Source organism: Pinus tabuliformis, chromosome 7, assembly GCF_031772625.1.
Source record: "Pinus tabuliformis cultivar Carrire ecotype Pingquan chromosome 7, CPIR1, whole genome shotgun sequence".
NCBI classification, from domain to species: Eukaryota; Viridiplantae; Streptophyta; class Pinopsida; order Pinales; family Pinaceae; genus Pinus; species Pinus tabuliformis.
Window position 1 is genome coordinate 1,257,824,727 of NC_142293.1, and position 25,563 is coordinate 1,257,850,289.

The 25,563-nt window shown below is 35.8% G+C and overlaps 1 pseudogene; it reads right to left on the reverse strand.

Annotated features, from left to right (window-relative positions):
* Positions 1 to 16,036: 16,036 nt before the first annotated feature.
* Positions 16,037 to 22,511, reverse strand: LOC149251964 (E3 ubiquitin-protein ligase COP1 pseudogene; annotated as a pseudogene).
* Positions 22,512 to 25,563: the final 3,052 nt, after the last annotated feature.

The window sequence follows — 25,563 nt, forward strand, 5'->3', positions numbered from 1 at the left end:
TGCCCCCTTGTTCGTCGGAGGCTGTGTTTATGAAGAGAATTTGGACGGTGTCATCCTTGTTCTCCTTAGTGACTGTATCATCTGAAGATAAAACCTCTGAAGGCAAGACCGGGTCAACTGCCGCCTCGACCTTTTGACTTTCGTCTGGTGTGGATCCAGATGGTTTATCTTCAATATAGGTGCTTCAGTCGACCACCTGAGCGGGCCAGCCGGATTTTCAACTAGTGACGGACTCGGCAAGAGTTTTTTATATCCAGGAGGAAGTCGTAACGGTGAAACCGGACGATCATCCAAAACTCTTTTAGCTTCGTCTAAGAAGGGACAACAGTGGACGGCATGATCGCCTTTGCACAGTTTACAAGGAAATCTACATTTCCCTTTTTGTCCTAGGGCTTCACTTTCACTAGTTGATGGTGTGCTTTCAACATGATCATCAGAGGTTGACGACACCGGGTTGTGCAAACGAGGAGACCAGTCCCTTAATATCCGAGGGATGCAAGGACAATCTCTGTGAAAGTGGTCTCCTTTGCAAATGAGACATGGCGATTTAGGCCTGGTCGGTGCAGTGTGTGGATTTTCGTTAAATGACACTCGTTTTCCCCCATTCGCCTTTGGCTCCTTCTTCTTCTTCTTCTCTTTCTTCTTCTTTTCCTTCTTCTCCTTAGGAACTTGACTTTTGGCTTTACCTGCCCCATCAAGCGAAGAGGAAGGAGGAGAGGAAGAATTAGAGGAAGTAGAAGGTTGGTGGGCAACTCTGGACTCATCTAATTGCTGATTCGATTGTTGAGGAATAGTGGTGTTCTGAACGACAGAGGTTGAGAAGAGCCATACAGGCAAATCAATTGTCAGCCCTAGAAGCGACAATGTGGCCATATGGGGCACACCAACATCTCCCCAAGAGGATAAGGGACTAGGATTTCCTCCAAGGGGAATTCCTTGGTTGGTAGACTCCATTTTCTCAACCCAAGATCAACGTAGGAAAGGGTAATGAATATTCCGTTTAAAATAAAATTTTATACGCTTTGACACAACTTGTTTTTTCAGTTTTTAAGAGTCGAGAAAAAACAAAAGATGACTCTAGTCTCCTTCGATTTTTAATGAGCCTGAAGTGACAAGTGCTCAGATGGACCTTTTCCGTTAAGGAGTCTGAAAAGGAACGAAAGGGACTGCTCTTGAGATCTAGGTAGAGGGAGTACCAAACCAATCGCAAAACTGCAGAATACTTTTTACGGTACGGCAGTCAATCTTCCCGAATGCTGTGTTCAATGCATTGCGATCGATAGGGCGGCAGACACGGCTTCCTATGGATAAAGGATTTAAGCCTATAGGGGTCTCCCAAAATATACTCGACGGTACGTGGGAGCACAAGTCCGTACTGGCACTTATCGTCTCAAAGTGGAGGAATCACCCAACCATCAGTGAGGACAACAGTTACCAGGCTTTACGACGCCGGAATACGTCTCTAGCCTAGACCTCTAAATGTTGTGCGTTAAGTTCCGAAGCGTTGTTAGATTCATTGAATTTATTTTAAGTTGATCTTGCTTATGAAGTTTGCCTTTCGGGTTCACCACGAGATGTAGATTTAATTCCTAAAATGCAATCTAAAGATGATAAACAAACTTTTATCTCTTTTGCGCAATGAAAATCCTAGCTACTGGAGGAAAAGAAAGACACAATCTTTTCACAAAGAGCAAAGAGCACACTGTAAATGCACTTTCCTAAATCAAGCCAAACAGACTGTCTATATGCAAATGCACATGCATGTATTTGTTTTTGACTTTCTTAGTATTGATGCTAAAAAGAAAGTTGATGTACAAATTTGAATTTGCTTTCAAGCGACAAACACAAACAAGCTTCTTTTCGAAATCAAAAGATAGAGATGATTACGACACTTTACGATTTTGAAATGAATACTCGTTTTTGACACTAGAAAATCACAAATTCAGACCAAAGGCAATAGTAAAAGTATAATCGACCATCAAAAGCAATCAAACTTTCCCTATGATCGAAATCGACACTTGCGACAGATCTAAATCAAAGGACGACAGTACGACTATTCTACTTTTGCAATGAAAACTGTAAACGACTCAACAAACACACAAAAACATCTACAGTTCTTTTGTACAAAGGAGGTGGAATAACAACAAGGAAAAGGGGTTTTAAACAGACATATACTGATCACAGGCAGCAAAATTCAGAGATAGAACTGGAGAGAATGAAGCACAAGAACCTCAGCTGCACAGGGCTAGTCTGATCAGTGCACCTGTAACACAGAGAAACTGCATTGCAGCGTAGGTTGCCCTTTCGGGAAGTGCGCTGAAATTCAGGATCTCTTAACAGTACCTGCGCTGGGCCAGAAACGAGAATCTATCCGGGTTCTGGGTCACAGTTTGCAGTTCAGTCTTTGGTTTTTGGCCGAGTAAAAGCAATCAGTAATGCACAATCAGGGGTAGATCTAAGGAGGGTCTAAGAGCTATCACAAGGGCAATCAGATAGTTTGTGAATCAGATGTTCAAATCATAAATAGATCCAGTGAATGGATTGAAGCAACAGATGTCTACTTTGCATTTGTTATGGCAAATGCATTTCGAATGCTACTTATAAGTTTATGAAACAAACAACAAAGAGATACACAAACAAACTAATTAGACATTCTCCCCAGTGGAGTCGCCATTTTGTTACCGGGAAAAGTGTCTATTTAGAACTGCTCTATCCCACTAAGGTGTGACAGCTGCCTTAGAAACAAACAGAGAAAAACTACTTTTGTATTTCCTTTATGAACTATAGATATAGAGGAATAGAAAGAACCAACCTGTGTCTTGCGCTAATCCTTTGATCCAATCCCTCTCTTCTTTGACAGTTTCCAGGTACCTGCTCCCTTACTTGCCCAGCTTCACCAAGTACCTGTAAGATCACAGAAGAACACTATACAAAGACATGGATCTATATTCATAAACAACTTAGGATCAGATTTAAGTTAACCATACAAATGTAACAAGCATTAATGATACAAAAGCATGGAGGAAAAACTCAAATAGTTTTTATTGATAAACAAGAAGATCCAGGAGGAGTTACAACTGATGATTCCTGACCCAGCATCAACCTCCCAGCAAAGAAGCCCCTCTTCACCTCCAACAAAGCATAAATCACCCAATACTCTGATGTTTGTCTCAAAACCAACAACAATTCCTTACAATGTGCAAAATTCCAGCCTCTGGATCTCTGGGATGAGGGATCCATATATAGATATGTGTAAGGAGGATGAGTCAGCTTGTGATTTGATTAGTGTCTTCTCTCTGTCAGTTCTTGCTTCCACTTGGAGACTGAAGGCCTCTTACTCATCCTTGGTCGAATTCAGTGAGGCAAGTGTCACAGGAGAAGATTCTGGAAGCTTCCATTGTCTCTCCACCTCGCGGAATGACACTGCCATTTGTCATTTCTCACCCAACTCACCCTCACAGTGTATTTAGGTGCGTTGCAACGCACTTAGCCAGTGTATTTAGGTGCAATGCAACGCACCTAGCCAGTGGAGCAGTTGAAATGACCCTGTTTTGACTTATTCTGAGCAGTTTCTGGTGGAGAACTTCTGGGAGAAGCTGTAATCTGTTGACCTTGTTCCTTTAGGGGTTAGAACAACACTTTTAGGGACTTAGGAGCCCTTAGTTTATGGACATTTCATGCTTGGAGTTGTAAGGCACAAAAATGTCTATAACACACCTATTACCCATTAGATCTATTATGGATCTAACTGCTAGCCAAGGTTGTACACTTCACTGATTGGATGTGAAAACTATGTTTTTACATGGATTTATCAAGGAAGAAGTATATGTGGAGAAACCACAAGGTTTTGAAAAGCATGATAGGAAAAAGTCATGTGTAGACTGAAGAAATCTCTCTATAAATTGAAGCAAGCCCTAAGATCTTGGTATGATCACATTGATAACTTCTTGATGAAACTCGATTTTAATAAAAGCAATGTTGATTCAAATCTCTATTTCGAAATGGTCCAAGGTATGCCTTTGATTTTGGTATTATATGTTAGTGACTTATTCTTGGCAGGTGGAGAACGTCTTATCCTCTAGTATAAGAAAGAGTTAGCTTCTGAGTTTGAAATGAATGATCTTCATTTTATGCACTGCCTTTCGGGCCTATGAGTATGGTAGAGACCTGGTGATATTTTCCTTTCTCAAGGAAAATATGTTGTTAAGCTACTGGAAAGACTTGGCATGATAGAATGTAAGTCCATGAATACTCCAATGGAGATGAATTTCAAGAAGTTGTGTGGTGAAGCGGTAGGACTTGATTTGGCTAATCCTTTTGAGTATTGACAACTGTTTGGAGCATTAATGTTCTTAGTGAACACTATACCAGACACACGTTTTGCAGTTAATACTCTAGGCCAATATATGATTAAGGCATCTCATACACATTGGATTACTATAAAGCATGTGATGAGATACTTGCATGGGACCATCAATATTGGATTGAAATATACTATTAGAGGTATAAATCTACATGGGTACTATGATTTTGGTTGGTTTATTAACACTTTTGACATAAGAAAAAAAGGAGGAAAATCTAGATGTTGCTTCAGCTTAGGATTTTCCATGATATTTTGGATGAGAAAGAAGCAAAAGTATGTAGTCCTCAACACAAGTGAAGATGAGTACATTGCTGCTAGCATGGCTAATTGTGAGGCAGAATGGCTGAGGAAGCTCTTTGAAGAGTTTTTTTAGGATGTCCTGGACAAAAAAATAAAGTACTGTGACAATAAGAGTGGGATTTAGCTTGTAGAAAATCTTGTGTTCCATGACAAGTCCAAGAATATTAAGATGAATTATCACTATATTAAGGATATGGTGTAGAGAGGAGAAGCAAGATTCCATCATATAGTGACTGATGACCATATTACTAAAATTATTACCAAGCCTTTGTCAAAAGGGAAGTTCTTGGTTTTTAGAGAGAAACTTGGACTGATGGATATAACCCTTCCAAGAGAGGGTGGTCATGGATGATTCACCTTGATTGTGTGTGATCCTTTTCATGTGTTGGAAAGTGGATACCCCCAAGTAGAGATGTGACTTGGTTGTGTGAGATCCTTGTCATGTGTTGAAAAGTGCATCCCACCAAGAAGAGACGTGACTTGGTTGTGCGAGATCCTTGTTATGTGTTGAAATGTGGATCCTCTGAAGAAGAGATGTGACTTGGTTGTGCGATATCTTTGTCATGTGTTTAAAAGTGGATCCCCCCAAGCAAATATGTAACTTGGTTTTGTGATATCCATGACAAGTGTGTTATCCCCCCAAGTAGAGATGAGACTTGGTTGTGGGATATCCTTATCAAGTGGGTTATCGCCCCAAGAAAATATGTGACTTGGTTATGTGAGATCCTTGACAAGTTGGTTATCCCCCCAAGTAGAGATGAGACTTGGCTATGTGAGATCCTTGTCAAGTGGGTTATCTCTCCAAGTAGGGATGAGACTTGGTTGTGTGAGATCCTTATTATATGTTGGAATGTGGAAATCCCCCCAAATGAATATAGGGTGGTGGATGAATCTCCCCTATGATGATTCTTCTTCATTAGAGTGAGAGATGAACATAGATGAGAAAGGAAAGAAAAAATATTTATCACATAAATAAATTCCTCCCTAGCTAGGAAGGAGTGTTGAAAATTGGTAGCTCAGGGATGAATTTCTAAAAATAGAAACTCTAAAAATATAAAGTCTAAAATTAGAAATTCTCAAGCTAGTAAATCACCTTGCATCAATTGGTAATCAAGTATTGTTGATGAAAAATGACTTCTTATCATTGATCAATCCTAATAGTTTAATCTCAACTTAATATTTTATCATCAATACTATTATTATCCTCTTTATGATATTATTATTATTATTGTTAGTAGGAATTTCAAGGCACTCAATCATGGCACTTAATAATATTCTCTTACACTCTCATTAATGTTCTTACACTCTCTTACACTCAATAAAAGCATGTCATAAAATATTCCTCTTATGCACTCTTTAATGCATATGTTACACTCTCTCTTAAAAGCATACATTACAAAGGCATGCATACCTCCTTAATGGAATGAGTTACATTTCCTAACTAGGCACAAGTTACACTCCTTTTGGAATGCGAGTTACTCCTCCTTTGTGGCATGGATTCATTGCTTATCCTATATATATGTTCCTCATTCTTTCTCCCCTCACTACTTGTGCATTGTGAATGAAGAATTTGAACATGAGAGAGAGTTGGAGAGAGTTGAAGAATATTGCGTGAGAGAGAGACTTGGAGAGTAAGGGAAAAAATTGGTGAGCCAAGGTTGATTCATTGCTTCAGTGTTTCAGTGTCGATTCAATTGAGGGGGAAGGTTGATTCAGTGTGTGCATTTTTTGTGCTACCAGTGATATTCATGCTATAGCTTATTCAGATTTGGGTGAACTTACTTATTCTATTGATCTCTCATTATACATTGTATTGGTGTTAAACAATTGGTTTTTAATAGAAAAAGAATTTGGTTGGATTTCCCCTTGTGGGTTTTTCATTGGTCATTGGACCAAAATTATTTGTGTCTCATTTTTTTCTTGGATATCATCTATTGTGCATTCTATTTATGTCCTATCTAAAATTTCTTATCTAATATTGCAGCGTAATTGTTTTTTGTAATAAGTGAATATTGCAGCATAGAACATAAAAATCTCAATAATATTCTGAATATAAATAAGTAGGATAAGGAAAAATTTGAAAGAAACACACATGCACACACAAAATCCAAAATACCTTTTTAATGGATCAAGAATAACTGGAATTATGACACCAATCACTACAACAAAAAAGGTCATTGGTGAGGGTTATGTCTGTGACAGATCTCTAAGGTTCGTCACCATTGTTGCATATGGTGACGGTCCTTAAAAAAGTGCCACTGTAAGTGCATATAGTGACAATCCTTTAAGGTTTGTCACCAAATCCATTTTCAATGACACTTTTGGTGAGGGTTGTTAAAGGCCCATCACTAATTCTCTCTTTGGTGACACTTCTAGTGATGATCTTTTATTGGCCCTCACCAATGCTCTTTTTGGTTACTTTTGGTGATGGTCAAAAAATGTTCGTCATCATTGATCATTCCACTAAGATTTTGATGACGCTATGTGACTGTTGCTATATTTTTTTTTCAAAAGATAACGATTTAAGACCATTGTTATGGAGTCTTTTTCATTATGTGTCCAAGGCCATAGTGGTTAGAGTCAATCAATTTGTTAAGAAGTAATTAGTGTATATCATTTCCCTCAAGTAATGAGAATATAATTTTCCTATGAGTCAACACATGATTCATCTTTGTTAGATTTATTATCTAGCAAATTCCATTTAGATGAATTTGATCTAATAGTGTGTATTGGAACCATATTATTTAATACATAATCAAGCTCAGTTAATTCTATTAATGAGAGTGACCTAGTACTCCTAAACACTCCTGGAACACCTTGACCTACTTTGCCACACACTAACATTCCTTGGCACCTTGCATGTCTTGGAACATCTTTGTACCTAGAACATCTTGCCATGGCTAATACACCCAAGAACATGTTGGCATGCCCTAGCACAACATAACACTCCCGTAGCATGTCTTGGTATGCCTTGTAGTCCCTAACATGCCCTCAAACACCTTGGCATGCATTGACATACTTTAACATTTAGCACACATTGACACTTGGCATCTATTGGAACCTATTGTTAGTGTGCCTAGCATTCCCCTTTAGAAAAAGGTAAAGTATTGACTTATTTACGCTCTTATGTGTTCATTTCCTTGCATTTTAGCTTGGTTCTCCCTTTTGTTGCCTTGAAACTCCTTGACACATGTTGGCACACCCTGAGAACATGCACATCCGGTCATGTCTTAGCACGTGACATGTCTTGGCATGCCTTGGCACTATTTGGCACATGTTAGCACACCCTAGAACTTCCTAGAACATTCTAGCACTTCTTGACATGCCTTGGTATTCCCTAGCATTACTTCCACTACCTAACATACCTTTTCACTCCCTTATTAGCATGCCTAGCACACATTGACACTCCCTTGCACACCCTCACGTTCATTCATTTCCATGCATTTTGACTTAGTGCTCCATTGTATTGCCATAGTTCTCCCTAACACTCCTTGGTATGCATTGGCACTCTCTGGAAAACCTTAGCACTTGTCAACATGCCCTGCCACTCCATAACAACTGTAACACCCTCTGACACACATTGGCACTTGGCACATGTTGGCACTTGGCAAGTCTTAGCATACCTAGCATGCATTGAGATGCCTTGGTATGCTTTGGCATGTCTTGGCATGGTTTGGCATGGTTTAATATTAAAGTTATTTGAGACCAATTATTGGAAAGTAGGAGAGAAGTAATAGAGGAATATTTGGCAGTTAGAATGAACTAACACTTGGCACTTGGCACGTATTCACACTTGCACTACTACAAAAAGGCCTTTAGGGTCAGTTTTCCTTGCGGTAGTATTGCCAAAACCACCTCTAGAAGTGTTTTTAGGGATTTAGGGGTGGTTTTTGAAAACCACCCGTAAGTCCCTGAAAGTCATGAAATTGTGAACATTTTCTAATGGTTTTCTAACAATGACCTCTAAAAGTGTTGTTTCATGATTTCCGGAGGCGGTTTTTTAAATTATTGCCCCTAAATATAATTTTCATGGCAGGTTTTTGAAAACCACCACAAAAAGTCATGAAATTGAACATTTGGGGGGGCGGGGGGGGGGGGGGGGAGTCTTCCTAACAACTGCCTCTAAAAGTGTTTTCTTATGACTCTTTTTTGGTGGGAGAGGGGGGAGGGGGTTGAAATGACTTCACCTAAATGTATTTTTCATGGCGGCTTTTAAACCTCCCTCCCTTGAAAGTCATGAAAATTGAACTTTTCTTTTGTGGCGGGGGTTTTCTAACAATCGCCTCTAAAAGTGTTTTCTCATGATTTTTTTTTGGGGGGGAATGGGGGGAGGGGGGCTTAAATGACTACCCCAAATTATATTTTTCATGGCATTTTTTTGACAACCCCCTAAAATTCACGAGAATTTAACTTTTGGAGGTAGTTTTTGAAATCCCCTCCCCCTAAAAAAAAAGACATGAGAATTGAACATTTGGAGGCAGTCATTTAACAACCATTTCTATGATTTCAATTCTCATGACTTTTACAGAGGGTGTTCAAAACTACCTCCAAAAGTTCAATTATTGTGACTTTTAAGGGGGGTTATTTGACAACCCCCCTTAAAAATCATGACAATGCAGCCTTTGGAGGTAGTTTTAGGAAATCCCCTCCCCACCCTCCCCCCAATGCCATTAGAGTTAAGCTTTTAAAGGTGGTTGTTAAATGACCACCTCCAAATGTTCAATTCTCATGAATTTTGGGGACATGGATCTTTTGTTGTATTGAACGGGGCAAGGGGACATAAGGGTAGCGTGGACATGTAGAGGTGAGAGGTTTGAGCATGGTTTACAAATATTTATAATCCTAGCATTAGAGAATGAGAAGGGGCTTTAGGACCTCATGACATAGGGGCTAGGGTACCTAGAGGGAAGGAAACAAGAGAAATTGATTGGGGAACCCAAATATCTATGATAAGGGGATTAGGGGACCCATTACCACAATCCAAAAGTCCTTAATCCATAACCACTAAATTCCCTATCCCCTTAATCCCCAATCCATAATAACTTAACCCCTACACTCATAATTAATAACCCATTAACCCCATGATCCCTTAAGCCTTAATCCCCTAACTCCTTAACCCCTAACCCCTAACTTAGAATCCCTTAATTACCCTTAAAAGTCACAACAATGTAACTTTTGGAGGTAGTTTTAGACAAATCCCCTAAAAAGTCATTATAATTAAACGTTTAGAGGTGGTTGTTAAAAGATGCCACCAAATGTTCAATTCTCATGAATTTTTGGGTAGGGGGAGTCTTTTGGTGTATTGAACGGGGAAAGAGGACATAAGGGTAACATGGATGGGTAGAAGTGAGAGGTTTTGATATGTTTTACTAAGATCTATAATCCTAACATTAGAGAATGAGAAAGGACCTTAAGACCTCATGGCATAGGGGCTAGGGGGCTAGAGGGAAGACAACAAGAGAAATTGATAGGGGAACCCCCAATAGTTGTGATAAGGGGATTAGGGGGCCTATTATCACAATCCATAAGCCCTTAACCAATAACCACTAAATTCCCTACCCCCTTAACCCATACACTCATAACTACTAACCCATTAACTCCTTTACCCCTTAAACCCTAAGCTACTAACCCCTTAACCCCTAACCCTTAAATTAGAATCCCTGAACCCCCTAAGCCCCAACCCCTTATCCTCTTAAACATTGATGCTTAACCCTTAACCTCTAACCTGTAAACCCCTAAACCCCTAACCCCTAGCCCCTTAACCTGCTAACACCTATATCCCATAACCATTAAGCACTTAACCCTTAATCCCTTGGTGCTTAAACCTTAACCCCTAAAGCCCTTAACCACTAATCCATTAACATCTAACCCCTAAACCCCCTAGACCTTAACCCCCTAGCCCTTAAACTTGTAACTGATAAACCCCCTAACCCCTAACCCTTTACCCTTAACCCATGACTCCTAAACCCCTTAACTCGTAGAGCTCCTAGGTCTTTCTCCCGAAATATAGGTGCCCCATCACTAATATTCTTGGTCATATTAGGTTTTTATTTTCTACCATCTATATAAAACCTAAAGCACTACTAGGGTACAAGGAAAAGAGCTGCAAGGTCCCCAAATATGATCTACATTTTATGGACAATCACATTTCACCCAAACTTCCTTCACATATTTTCTTTCAAAGGGAAACAATATGGTCTTCTAATTTCCATGAATGCATCTAAGTTCATAGGAATAAAGTAAGGTTCATCTCCATAAATGGCCCAAATGTAATTCATGTCCACTCAAAAGAAAAAAGAGGATAGAAGGATGTCCCTTTAGCTTCCATCATCCTTTAACATTGGTCCATTCTCTTACCAAAATTTATGGGTAACAGTCCCATACAAGTCTACAATATTTCTCAAAGGTTTTGTCCACAACATGCTCAAACAACATTCAAATTCCCTTAGTTTTCTCCAAGTCTATTCGAAACTGACACAAGCAGTCCTTAACTACATGAATGGTGCAATATTTAAGCTATCCATATCTAGGTTCATCCCCTTTTGACCCCTTTTTTGTGCCTTCAATACAAAGTTGACCAAAGTCATATTACAATTGGATCTCCATTTTTCCGCTAGTGAGAATGTTGCCTCATTCTTTAGGAATGGCTTGCTTCGAAACATAATTACACTAATAATGTCAACATTTGTAGGGCTAGAAGATACATTAAGAGGAGAAAACATAGGTTAAACTCAGCATTATTATCAAACATAGGTCAAACATATATAAAAAATTAAATAGTGTACACAGGTAATTCTTACATTATTTGATGGTTTTGGATTAACTCCACCATCTTCCTTCCCCACCTCCATGGTAGTTTTTAATTCCATTAATTCCTCAACATTTGCTTTCAATTTTCCAAGTTCCTTAACTTTTTCTCTCAATTTATCTTTTGTATCATGCAATTGAAGTTGATTGGGGAACCCTTGATAGTTGTGACAAGGGGAGTAGGGGCTCTCTTATCACAACCCATAATCCCTAATTCATGTAAGGCCTTAGCCAAGGGGGCCTAAGGATGTATTTGTAGCGGCATTGAGACCAAGTTTGGGGTTTCATAACATTAGGAGAAGTTGAATGGTATGACTAACACAGTAGGAGGGGTATCTTGTTGTGTCTTGAATGGGGAAAGGGGAGGTCCAAGCATGTTTGTGATAAACCCACCCATGATTCTCTCATAGAAATGCATTGTAAATATTTAAAAAAGGGGACTAAGTCAAAGGTACATGAACTCCATAGCTGAGGAGGAGGATTACTTGATTGGGATGTTAAGGTTTTCTTATGCAAAAAAATATGAATGGTTTGGATAGCCATTAAATGATGGTTGGAATTTTTAATGAATTGGTTTGATCCAAATTAAATGGGTTGCAAGACAAAGTACATAGACACATATGCTCAAGAACCTTAACAAGGAAAGAGGATAGAAAATTTATGGAGGACGAGACTAGGCAAGGAAGCAAGGATGAGGATGGAAAATCCATCAAGAGAAAAGGAAAAGAGGGGATGGATCCTATGGAAAAATGGGGGATTTTAATAATTTGTCGCATCTCTAAAAATAAACAAGGCTTCTAAGTAAGTCAAGCAAGTGTGTTCTTCTGGACTGGGAATGAAGTGTTGTGTGAAGTGCTTGTTGATGTTGTTCCTAATAGATAATAAGCAACATAATGTGTAATGTTTTACATGATAGTAAGGATTATTATATAACCTTGGAATAAAACAATAATATGTATGAAATGATTATTTGTGTTGTTAACAACACATCTGTAAATAACACAAAGACATTATGAAATGTTATAGGTCGTGGAAGGATCTACATTAAATCCTAGAAGCATTGCGCATAACAACCCCTTCTATTAATATGAAGTGATTACGTAAGACACTTCCCGCTTAGCAGGGTATGTGTATACATATAAATAATTTTTCACTTAGTTATAAGCATATAAATCCACAAAGGTGGCGTTGTGTTAGCGCTAAAAGGAACAGTTCCCTCTTTTAAGGATAAGGAAGGCCTGAAACACTTGTATGAAGGCTTATTCAGCCTTGCATTCTTAGTAGCCTGGAGATCTTTGACAAGCTTCCTAACATTGTTGGTTAGGCCCTGGAAGTCCTTACATAGTTCAATGGAGCTACTTACAAGCCCTCTTTAGAGTCTGGAACTCCCAACATGTTGTAGGAGAGGTGGATCCCTTTGGGAGTTCACTAAATTATGACATTGGAGTGCCATCCTTCTTTGCATGGAATTTCATCCACACACCAAACTTAGTTACATGTGTACCATTTTGATTGCAACTTTTTTTTTACTCACAAAAAATACAACAGTCTAGGTAAGTATATTTTAAGTTGCTAATTTTGAACAAAATTTATATTTGGTTACAACTTACAATGTCATGTTCAGCCTCAAAGTAACCTCCAAATCTGAACGTGTCTGTATCTTTTTCTAATGCCCTATTTTCCTTTTTCCTTAACACAACTCAATAAGAGATGGATGCTTAGAATGAAGTTGATAAGAATACTTTATTATTTACAAACTCCCATAAGAAGCTCACACCACTTTGATACAAGCCTTACACCATCACCAAGGCTATGGGTGAGAATTCTTTTGAGGATAGTCATAGGATGATTTATATTACTTCAAAGGTATATGTTTGGATTATATATGCTTGATGGGGTACATGTCTAGAAAACGTTCCTTTAAGACAATGAAAAATATGATCACACCATTACTAACATACGTAATTTTGATATTCTACTTGAATGACATTAGGTAACTACACACAAGATTTTAAGAATGACATTTTTAGGGTTTGCTTTAGATCAAGGTATGTGGATCATTATGGTTTTTTCCAAAGAATTTACATATGACTAGATTTTTTAAATAGTACATCACTCTAATATTATTTCTCCTACATGCTCCTAGGTTATAATTAAAAGAATCATAGGTACTAAAACCCATGAAACTCTTTTTTTTCTCTAAATAACTAAAAATCCCAATTGCGCTACTCCTAATATTCAAACTTGCACTATTGTTGAGACTAATTCCTCTAATTCTTATTGTTCCTCCAAAATTAAGCTAATAACTAGGTGGACTTGAACCATTATTAACAAGCTAGTGGAGTGTTATCTAATTGTATTTAAGAAGCATAAGGGATCTTATTGGTATGAGGCAAACTTTTTTAGTTTTTAGTGCCATGCCCACTACTAGGTTATGATCCTCCATAAATAGTTTGGAAACATTTTTTGGCCTTAGGATATGGTTTTCCATTCATTCATTTGATTATTTCTCATCCACAGTCTCATTCTAATCCAACTTGTCACTTTGTAATCACATATCTCTGATAATCTCACTCCAATGTGTTCACCAGACCTCATTGAGGTGCATTGGCTACTACTCCTTATTGAGATAAATTTTATCATCAATCCTTTGTTTCACTACCATTCGATTTCCAACTCACCTTTCCCATTGAAACTCTCCAACTCTCTCATCCTCACTTCAGTACTCTCTTCTTTGTTAATCTCCTTCTGCAACCCCTCATTTCCTTCTTCATTTGCTCCTATCTAGCTCAACCACCATTTGTTATTTATCTCTACTTCCTCAAAGTTTGTTAAACTTTCTTTTTAGCTTTTGTGTCCTCAGTTATCATTCAATCCTTTTAGCTCTCATCTCTACCAACCCTACTGTAACCCATTCTTTAATCAAAGGTTTCACACCACCATGCTCAATGGGTTAGTAGGAAATAACTTTTCCTTCACCAACAACTTTTTTATCCTTGTAGGATTTGTGTTCACTAATCTATCTCAGAACCCCTTCTGAAACTAGCCCTTTTCTTTTGAGTACAACTATTACAATTCTACTACAAACTAGATACAATGTATCCTTCCATTGTTCTCCCCCCCCTAAAAGTTTATTGCTCGATTAACCAAGTGATCGCAATGCTCCAAATTTATTGGATTTAAGATTTGAATTACTTGTCTTCTTATTTCCTCAATGGTTATGTGGGGCTTCATCAAGCATATGCAACCATTCACACAAACTCACTAGAAAACTATATCCATAAAATTTCAAAGATGTCTTCTTACATGAATGTATCCTTGAATTTTTCCATTCTCCAATAAAGCAGTGGGGCTTCCTTGCTAGAAAATATTTCATTATATCATCAAAACAATCTTCCACTTGTGGTTTAGCCAGTCATTTCTTTATTTTTCTAAGGCCTTAGAATCATGTTTTGGTCCCAACAACATAAAAAATTCTTGGCTTTAATTGGTAAACTAGGGTCCACTTAAGTGTCCAACAAACATTGTACTAGTCTAGCATTGGCGTTATCAATTCCTGAAGCAAGGAACGTATCACTTGAGGAGTGTTATGAAGGCATTGGATAGGTGGTGAGCTCTACGTATTGAAGTTACCATGTTGTGATGTATTGCTTTCAAGTAACATTCCATATACATTCATTTAACACATTAATGCAATCCAATAACAATCATAATTTGTCATGTGGCTTTGTTATGACATTAAATTAGATTGTTGTAATTGATATTAATAATGGACATGAATGAACATGATGTTCTTTTGGCTTTATGAAATATTCTAATCTCTTAAACAAGTTTAAGGATTTGAGGCCAAACAATCTTTGCACTACTTAAGGCATTTGTCACATGGAATGAGAAAACTATTTCCATGAATATCATTAAGACTCGCTTCAACGAAATATTGAGTTTGTTGACAATGTTCGAACTTATCCTTTGGTAGAAATCAGAGAGGTGATTGTCATAGAAATGCAAAAAACACCAAATATGCTAGAAGTGAAGAAGTTTATCTGTTGAAATAGAGATAGACACCATTCAACTTTGTTCGAGAATACTATAGATTAATTCACTTCAAGTGTTTGAAGATATTAACACACTTTTCTACCTGAAACCTTTCCTTGAGCTCTAACACCTATAAAACATTTTAGTCTTCATAATTTGAGACTTCACCAATGGGTTTGCCCCAAACTAGATAAGTTGCCAAAATTGAGGTTGATATTCCTTCAAATTAGTGTTAAGAGGGGCATATAGAACATGTAATAACATACTGCATTACTGGAAGATACTATGGCTATTCTATTAGAGGTTAATGAAAATCCGTAAATTTGCAAAAGCATATGGCACTATAGAAATATGGGTAAACTGAAAATTGTTGCATATAATCCACATCAACCTCATTTCTCAACATTCTCAGGCAATAAGAAATCCAGAGAGATAATTTGCAAAAAGAATCTTAATTTAAAAAATTTCAAAATTCTCTCCAACTCTATTATTTAGGAAAGGCCATGAAGAATTATATGAGAAACTTGAAATTCATGGTGCAAGTACAAGAACTTTAATTGTTCCTTGGCTATTAGCAGCTAACATTGTAGGGATCTCACTCTTCCAATAAACAACGCTTATGAAATGTGATGTGTCATCGTCACTGTCATCCAAGTTTTGACTACTCAATTGATGCCAAGCAACAAGATTTGAAATAGCCTTGTGATACACAAACACCCCATTTATTTCATTGACACAAGCTATCCATTCATAGTTGACTGTAAACCCCACAAATTTCTTCACATTAGTGTGCCCCTTAAATGTTCGTACAAGGCAATTATCCCTAACATCCCACAGACATAATGTACTATCTATAGAAGCAAATTTTTTTTTCCTATGACCATTAAATTCGTATACTAAAATAATATGATTCCTTAAGTCATAATAATGAATGTGATTATTTGCTAAAACAACCACAATATAATAGCTTGATCCAGGATTGTACTCAACACAACAAATATTTTCTTTGATGTCAATATTGAGAACACTTGTTTCTTGCCTTGTACACCACACCTTGACCTTTCCATCATCACACCCTGAGATGAGCCTAGTTGGCTTTGTGCATGAAAAATCCACACTCCATGCTCATTTTTTCATGTTCTTCATACATCATGACACTCTAAGAAGTATTTACATCCCAGATAGTAACAATGCCTTCATAATCACTACTAGAAATCTGAGACTTAATATACTTGTTCTAGCTCAAGCAACTTACATCTCCAGAATAGGATAATGCACAACTATAGGTTCATTCACTATTGTTTCAAAGTAAAACACTTTGATTCGAAACTCAAGCATTTGCAAATAGTTCATCATCTTGAGAAAAACAATGCTTGATACAATATTCATAGAGCGGAAAAGATCCTCATGTTGAAGTTTCAAAATGACCCAAAAAGCAACTATATCAGGTAAATGTTGTGAGAATAGATTGGAATTTCTCAAGGTCTCCATGATATCCTTCTCTAATAACACTATTCCAATCCCTTTATTTTTGCAAACCACCATCACATTATTTTCGTAATTGAGTGGCCTGACGTCACCATTTTTGCAGGTAGCACTCTTGTAAATCATCAAATTGTGTAAGGAATCTTATTTTACTTGGGAATTTAAGTCCTGATAATTGTTATTCCAACCATGAAAACCATTTCCAGTTTCTTCTTCATGTCTTTAGTTTTCTAATGAGCTCTCATTTTCTCAATTTGGACCTTGAGAGCTCAAAATATGGCATCTGGAAGACAATGACTCAACAATTGTTGATCTACTCCACTTAAATCTTGGCTTTCATTTATAAATCAACCTTATTTACCCCACATGCATCATGGGAGGGAATTTATAACAAATTATAAAGAAATGGGCTCCTCATATTATCTTTGTATGAAGTAGAAAGAGCCATCGAACCTTGCATAACTTATGGATAATATAGTTGTTGGTTGCCATCTTAATGCCTACCATTGTACCAAGTCACTACTTAGTCATCTGTATTCAACCAATACCTTTTGAATGCTAGTTAGAGATAGGTCCACCTTGTTGCCACATGCCATTATGAGGTGCACCAATGAAAGGGAGAAGAAAATTTATGTTAAGAGAAATGCGGAAAAATAAGGTATGTGAAAAAAATTTACTAAATGTTAAAGGTAAAATGAGTGCACAGAAATACGAATATGTTGATCTCCTCACCGATATTAGTTGTATAGATAAACATGAATGTGTGGAAAAATATGAAATATGGGTATGAAGAAATATGAAGTATGTGTACATGAATGTGTAGAGAAATATAAATTATTGCATTCTTCATAACTAGTATGGGTATGGAGAAATATGAAGAATGGGTACATGAGTGAATGTGTGGAGAAATATGAAGTATGAGTACATGAATGTGCAAATAAATACAAAGTGTGGAAATACACATAGCTAGTATGGGTTCAAAGAATATGAAATATGGGTACATGAATGTATGGAAAAATATGAAGTATGGTATTATGCACAACTTGGAAAATGACTAAATGTGGTAAATGGTCACACAAATAATTAAGTAAGAAGGTAAGGTAATTCCACATGAAAATAACACTTAGTTGGGGAAATGGAAAATAGATAAATGAACTTGATAATGGATATAATGATAAAATGGAAGTATTGGAGTAACAATAAAAAAATGGATGTGGAGAAAATAGTGATATCTTTGGCATATTACCTTCATTTTTTATTCCTTAAGATGTTATCTAAAGATGGGCTATCCAATGAGAAGATGACCACACCAATTTACGTCTTCTTTTTTTAAATATTTTTTAAAGGAGAAACCATTCGTGTTGGTCTTGTGTAAGGAAGTACCACAACATTGAAATTGACTCTTCATTGATGAAAAATTGTTGGTTTTTTCATGATTAATAAGTGAGGGTTATTTAGCACTTTCTAGATTTCAAAATTTGGTCTCCATCTAGAGGGATATAGGTTCAACTATGAACCAAAATTACTATAGTTGAGTGCATGATTCGAGTGGAGAGGAGGAAAGATGAATGCAGACATTGCAAGAAAATGAAGAAGTGTGAGTTTAAGTCTATCGTAGATTGCAAGGGGACTTTGAAATGAATTGAGGGGGCACATGACTAGCATGACTTGGCTAAGTGAGTGAGGTGCACAATAGAGGCACACAACCTGTGAAAAATAGGAGGATCACATGACACAATAGTTTGGTTTTGTGGCGCACATCATTTGAGTAAGATGTTTTAGTCAATTTAATTAACTGAAACCCTAGAAATTAAATTATCAATCTAGGGGTGAAAACTTGTGAGATACTAACACTATATGTGCAAGGTCTAGGACATGAATGAACTATCTTATCTATGAGAAAAGAATCAAAAACTTTGACACACTATTGCAACAGAGGATAACTCAAAAGAATTAAAGATGCTACAAAAATCTCACTCATTGGTTAGTGAATTTGAAAAATATTTTATTGGGCATACAATGCAATATTTCACTCATGTGATATTTCTAAATGTTCATGTATTTGTCTATAAACCAAATCTTTGTTTCATTTTCTTCAATGATACCTATACTTCCATAGGTTTGTTATATCATATTTCAAATGAAAACATATAAGAAAATATCGAAAAGACAATCAATATAATGTATTATTCAACACTTCACAAAGTAATAATTCAATCATTGGATTTAACAATACATAGTGCACAACATGCAAATATTTTCATGGTTAGAGTGTTCTTACAATGGAATGAGAAAACACATTATATCATTAACCTTCAAGGAGAGCTTGTTTTTCTTTGGAAAGGAATAACACAATAGGAATATAAGTGATGGAAACAAGGTGAATAAATTTAACAATCACACATACTCATGAAATAAAAGGTGAATAAACTTAACAATCACACATATTCATGAAATAAAGAATTAATAAATACTCAACAATATTTGTTCCTCATTCCTCGTTCACCTTTCCTTTCATAAGATTTTGTTTTTGTGTTTTAATTTTGTATAACTGTTCAAATGTTTTTAGATGGGAAGATGTTTAAGAAGCCTCAGGCCCTAGGAGAAGGATCAATTGGATGCATAGATGAAATTGGTGGGGAATACTTGTGGTGAAATGAGAGAAAACTCTAGAGGGTTCAATACATGTTGATTCACATATGAACAATTGCGCGTATGATTCTGATGTTGGATGAGAAAAACCCTCACTGGATATTCAAAGGATAAGCCTTGATACGGTGTATGAACATGTATTCTCTCTTGGACAAGACTCAAAGAAACCTCCATTACATCCTAGCTCTCACCATTAAGAACTTCCTCGAGCGTCGCCTTCAGACTTGTCTTCAAGTTGGGCATGGCCAATTTTATCCATCATGCTCGTGTTCTCATCCGAAAACACCACATCAGGTATTCTACCCAATTTCACTATATTGTTAAAACCATAAAATATTATTTCAATTTTAATCATCACACATTGATATAAAAGAGGCTAAATTATTGTTTAGACTTTAAAATTCCTTACGAGATCTGTATTACAAATGGGGTATTTCTTTGGGTAGTGTTTTATCTTACAATTTTGACCTACCCTAGTCTAGGAGAGTACAAATTCATGTTGTCAAATTATGGTATTCTGCTCCAATTGAGAGGATATCTATTCCTACATTTTTACCAAAAACTTGTACATGACCCCCAACAAAAACCCAGATAGAGAATCCCATGTAGTGAACGAAAAGCATGACTATCAATGAGCAGAAATGTCATAGGATGACTTGAGCCTCAGTGGAGGTAATAACAATACCGTGTTTTCACTGACCCAACAAGTTTCTTTAACTAGAAGCCACTCTTGAGGGTACTGATGAGGATCATCAATAGGTAAACTATATGGGCCACAATGCCACTCTCTTGCTTATTAAAATTGATTTTTCTCACATTTATTTACATATTTTGTTATATTTTTCTTAGTGAGAAGGGTAAAGGTGAGTTTCTATGTCATGTGGCCTAATATGTATTAAATGCATGGATTGGAGCAGCTTTAGGCTAATTTAAGTGCAAGAAATCGAGGTGAACAAGCAAGAGAGATTTTAGGAGATTGGTATCCCTCCTTTACTCCTCAAATCATTCGAAGATTCCTCCACCATATCTCATCATCTCAAAGTTACTAGCAGCCAAATAAGCCAAGTTCATTGGCAGCCAAGCCAGTGATAGTCAAAGACAAGTTATTCTTGAGTTAGGAAGCCAAGTCTCCCTATTTTTTAGGAAGTTGTTGGTAGCTTCAATTTGTATAAATAAGAGAGCCAAGGGACTCATTAAGATTTGATATTTTGATGTAGGCTAGAGGCAATTTTAGTTGAAACATTATGGATGTTATTTGCTATGTTGTATTTGACATTTTGATGATAATGAGAAATTCGACTACGATCCAGCACTAAGTTAACTCAGAGGGCTAAAGCTGTTGGGTTAGGACCCAACCCTAGCATCAAAAGTTCCTCTTTTTGTATATTTATTCTTAGATTCAATGATAGTTAGATGCTGGAGTTATTTATTTTTTGTTTAGCTTAACAAGTATTTGAATGCTTACTTAATCTTCTTTCCATTAGTTTGAAGAAGTAGATCAGTGGTGTAGTAGTGAAGGAGAGTAATTCAAAAAATCTTGTGACAGTGGCCCCTTCCTCAACTCCCTTGTTGGATCATGATTAAAGGGCCCCAATCTAACATCCCCAAAAATAGAGTTTGTCTTTTTGTCATTACATAGAGTAGTTTCCATGCTTAAATAGATCATTGTTTATGATTTCTAGGAAGAACCTGCAATTTTTATTTTATTTCTTAACTTGTCCATAGCTTAGAAGGCATTCCATTCCATAGATCTAGCCATTAGCAATAGATAGATCATCTTTCTCAAAATTCAACTCATCTTTTCCATGTTGGTATGTAGTGATGCATATATGAAGAGAAAAACAAGTTTTGTTGATCTGTAGGCACTAGTACAAAATGGATAATTAATTACTAAAAAAATGACTAAAATTTTCATATAAACGACCATTTTTCAGTCGGTGACCAGTAGTAGCTAATTTACAGTATCTTATAACGCGACCAACTTTTGGTCATTTTTAGCTTAGTCATTAATCGGTTGTCTCAATTTTATCAACTAGTGGTATATTTAGTCATTAATTGCCACAATTAGTGACCAAATATGCAACAAAATATATTACTATATGATCACCCGAGCAAACCAATTAATGACCAAATAAATATATTCAAAATGTTAGTCGTGTTATAAGATACTTTAAATTATCTACTAATAGTCATATATATGTAAATTTTAGTCATCGTTTGAAACCAATTAGTGACCAGAGAAATATGTCTAAATTTATGTCATGTTCTAAGATACTGTAAATTAGCTACTAATAGTCATATATATGAAAAATTTAGTCGTCATTTGTAATCACAAATTTATCATTTGCAGTAGTCATTTATCCTTTTTTGGTAGTTTCATATTCATTATATAAACGACTAGTTTAGTAGTTTATATTCATTTCATTTACTTTGATTAATAATCATTATAAATGACTAATTTAGTTGTATATTCATTTTATTTGTGTTCATCATTAATCAATATAACCTACTAATTTAGTAGTTTTAGATTGATTTTATGTGTTCATTATTAATCAACATAAATTAATTAGTATGATTTTGCAACTAAATTTAAAAAATGTCATACAATGTGCATGTTCATCTAATATGAAAACACAAAGTTGCATATGTTAATTACAATACTAAAAAATATCAAGTGCAACTATAAATAATTTCAACCACATAAATTATATTATATGAAATGTTAAAGTATTACAATATGAGTTTCCAACTTAATATTGGTTGGACTACAATTTACACATGAAATGATGTTTCATCACTTCAAAACATTATCATTGTGTTGCCAAGGAATTGCATGTGAATTCACCAACTTTGAATACTTGACCGTCATTCTCTATATGTGTGTCTTATGTGGGATATTGACTCTAAGGGTATCACTAGACTAGCTCTCTTGTCTCTCTCTTTTTGCATTTGTCGCTCCAGTGTTATTGCTCTCAGCCTCTTTCTTGAATTCTTGCTTCTTACCATCAATACTGAGTTCTTTTTCTAAAAACAAAAGAATATACAATGCAGAGTGTAAAACATTAAATAAAATGAACACTAGAATATAAAATAAAGTAGACTATAAAGAGTTTATATGACATATACCTCAACATCAGCAATGTCAAAGCCATTTTTCCCCGTACAAGCAAGAAACTCGAACAAGTTTTATTCAGTTGGGCGATAGTGGCCACTATAATGTGGCTAGAGGCCCTGTATAAGCAAAGCAAATAAAATGTCGCCATATAAAATAACGCTTTAGTAACTTAGTATTCAACCTTCAAGGAAAGCTTAGGCATAATCATGCCAACTAAGTTACATGCTAAAAAGCTAAAGCTGTAGATAACTTGTGAAAACAAATAATCTAAGGTGTGATGTTTAATTCTTGTCATTTTATTCACAACAACATCTCATTTTCTAATGCTTGAACTTGGTTAGGTATATAAACAACATGTGCTCAAATAATAACATGAAAGTAAACTTTTTTTATAGTCATGAATTTTTTTAAACACAAAATAGCTATAAGGATTCCAATCAATATCATGTAATACTAATTTCATCTTCAAGCTTTGATTATTGTTTAAATGGACATGATACAAAGTATTTTCTATTTCATAGTTAATGGAAAAGACAAAATCAAAAGAAATGTTCAAAATACAATCAAACAATAAAGAGAGGATATCATGGAATGGAGATTGCAATTATAAAAAATCTATTTACCTATCCACCAATGTCATGTCTAGCATTCCTAAAACATTTGCTTGCCCAAAATAACCATGAGGTGAAAGAATCACAACATTAAAAACCATAGGAATCCCTACTAGAAACATTTCCAAAGTTGATGGCTCAAGTGCCTGAAGGATCTCTAACAACAAATGAATCATATCCAAGACATGCTCTGCATTGTCTCCCCATCCCTTTTCCAATCACATTTCCTGTAACTTGCCCACAACAAAGTCAAGTAACAATCAAACGAAGGAATTAACATTTGATTTTATCTTTTATATCTATAAAATTTGAATCTTATTTGTTTCAGGAACATATTAATTCATATTTAAAGTCTTCCTAACATATGAGAAGGTATCAATTAAGCATGGCATCAAAAAAGACAACCTCAATGAGATCCTCAAACAATTTCTACAATATCAATATTTTTCTTGCTATGATATCTTGGGTAGAAAAAAGAACATATCTGCAAAAGAAAAATCCATATATTTTTTATGTTCAAACTCTATATATGGTGTATTCTTAGACAACTTTTTAAGATGTTCCTTTGCCTTTACCAAAGTGAACTGTAGCTTGGTTAAACTCTGTATCCTTTCATTTAGCATCAATTTCTGCAAGATAAATGTCACACATTATTCTTTCCCATTTCTCAACATGCTACATATGATAAATTGAAAGTCACATAAAACCAAGAGCAAACCCTTTTCCTAATCAAAACAAAAAACAAACATTGCCTCTAATAAAACTTCGTTCTAATATCAGCATATGAAAAGAGAGTGGACCATTTTTGTTGCTTGACTTTGCATGTTTTTGCTATGAAAGTGTTTGAGTTTCAGAAATCAACAAATGTGAGGGAACTTCTAAATGTGAAAAAAACTATGCTGACCTTTGTAGACTTCTTCAAAATGATGTGAATGATGCCATTTTCGGATGTGGTAAATCTCATAATAAGAAATGACCACATTGGATGCAGAGATTAAATATAAAAACTTGTGGACAAGGCATGTATTCTAATAAATTGCATTGCAATGACTACCATGGGCCTCCACAGGTTACAGGTCCTCAGTATGTTAGTCTTGATGATGAAAGAGAGATGGCAGTATGGGTGGTCCTAGTTTGTATAGTGGATATCTTCAAACCAAGATCATCATCTTAATGAACCTAGGTTCTGACATGGTAAACTTGGATCTGGTCCTCACCTAGTTTCATTCCATCATACTTTTTCAAGACTCAAGAGGACATAATGGTCCTTCAGCTTATAATATGGTTTCTTTTGAGGTTATAGATAAAGCTTATCCAAAGCAAATGGATTTTTGGGCTCCAAGAGATATGGATCATTTAAATGATAACAATCATATTATTTTTTCCCTAAGATTCAAATGTAGGGATACATTTTATAGATTTTACCTGTCCACTAGTGTTTTGTCTAGCATTCCTAAAACATTTGCTTGCCCAAAATAACCATAAGGTGAAATAATCACAACATTAAAAACCATATGAATCCCTACTAGAAACATTTCCAAAGTCTATGGCTCAAATGCCTCAACTCCTCTTGTATTGGAAAACCATATAATGTTAAAAGTGAACTGACATAAGCTATTTTGTCTAGCAAATCCTTCATAGTTGAATTTGGAGGTAGATCTTGCATAGTCATCTATTTAACAACAATAAGCAGTCCATTATTCATGAAATTCATATGATGGTAGAAATTTAAAAAATGATACACAAAAAATTATCTAAAAGATTAGCAAATGAATTTCAAAACAAGCTGATTGCAAAGAAACTGCATCATAATATGGTGTTTTTCATAATAGAATACTCACTTTATCATATTCCAACATAATTACAATGAGACTATCATTTGTGCCACATGGTGAGCTCCAGAATTTATCCATATGTGGGCAGAAATCTTTATGGGAAGTGACAATAACACCCATAAATCCATTTGGATGCATTGGATTCTAGGTGAGGAAACCATATCATGGTAGTAGCTTCATATTTACAAAAGAACCAATGCGTTGAGCATTGAAAAGCATATTAATAACAAGAAAAAGTGTCGTATGACCAATTGCTATATAAACATTGCTAAATCCGATGATTCTAAAGCTTTAAGAAGTCAAGCCATCATCTTATGAAAAAAATATTATTACATATTTCACAAATGCTTGTCTTAAGAT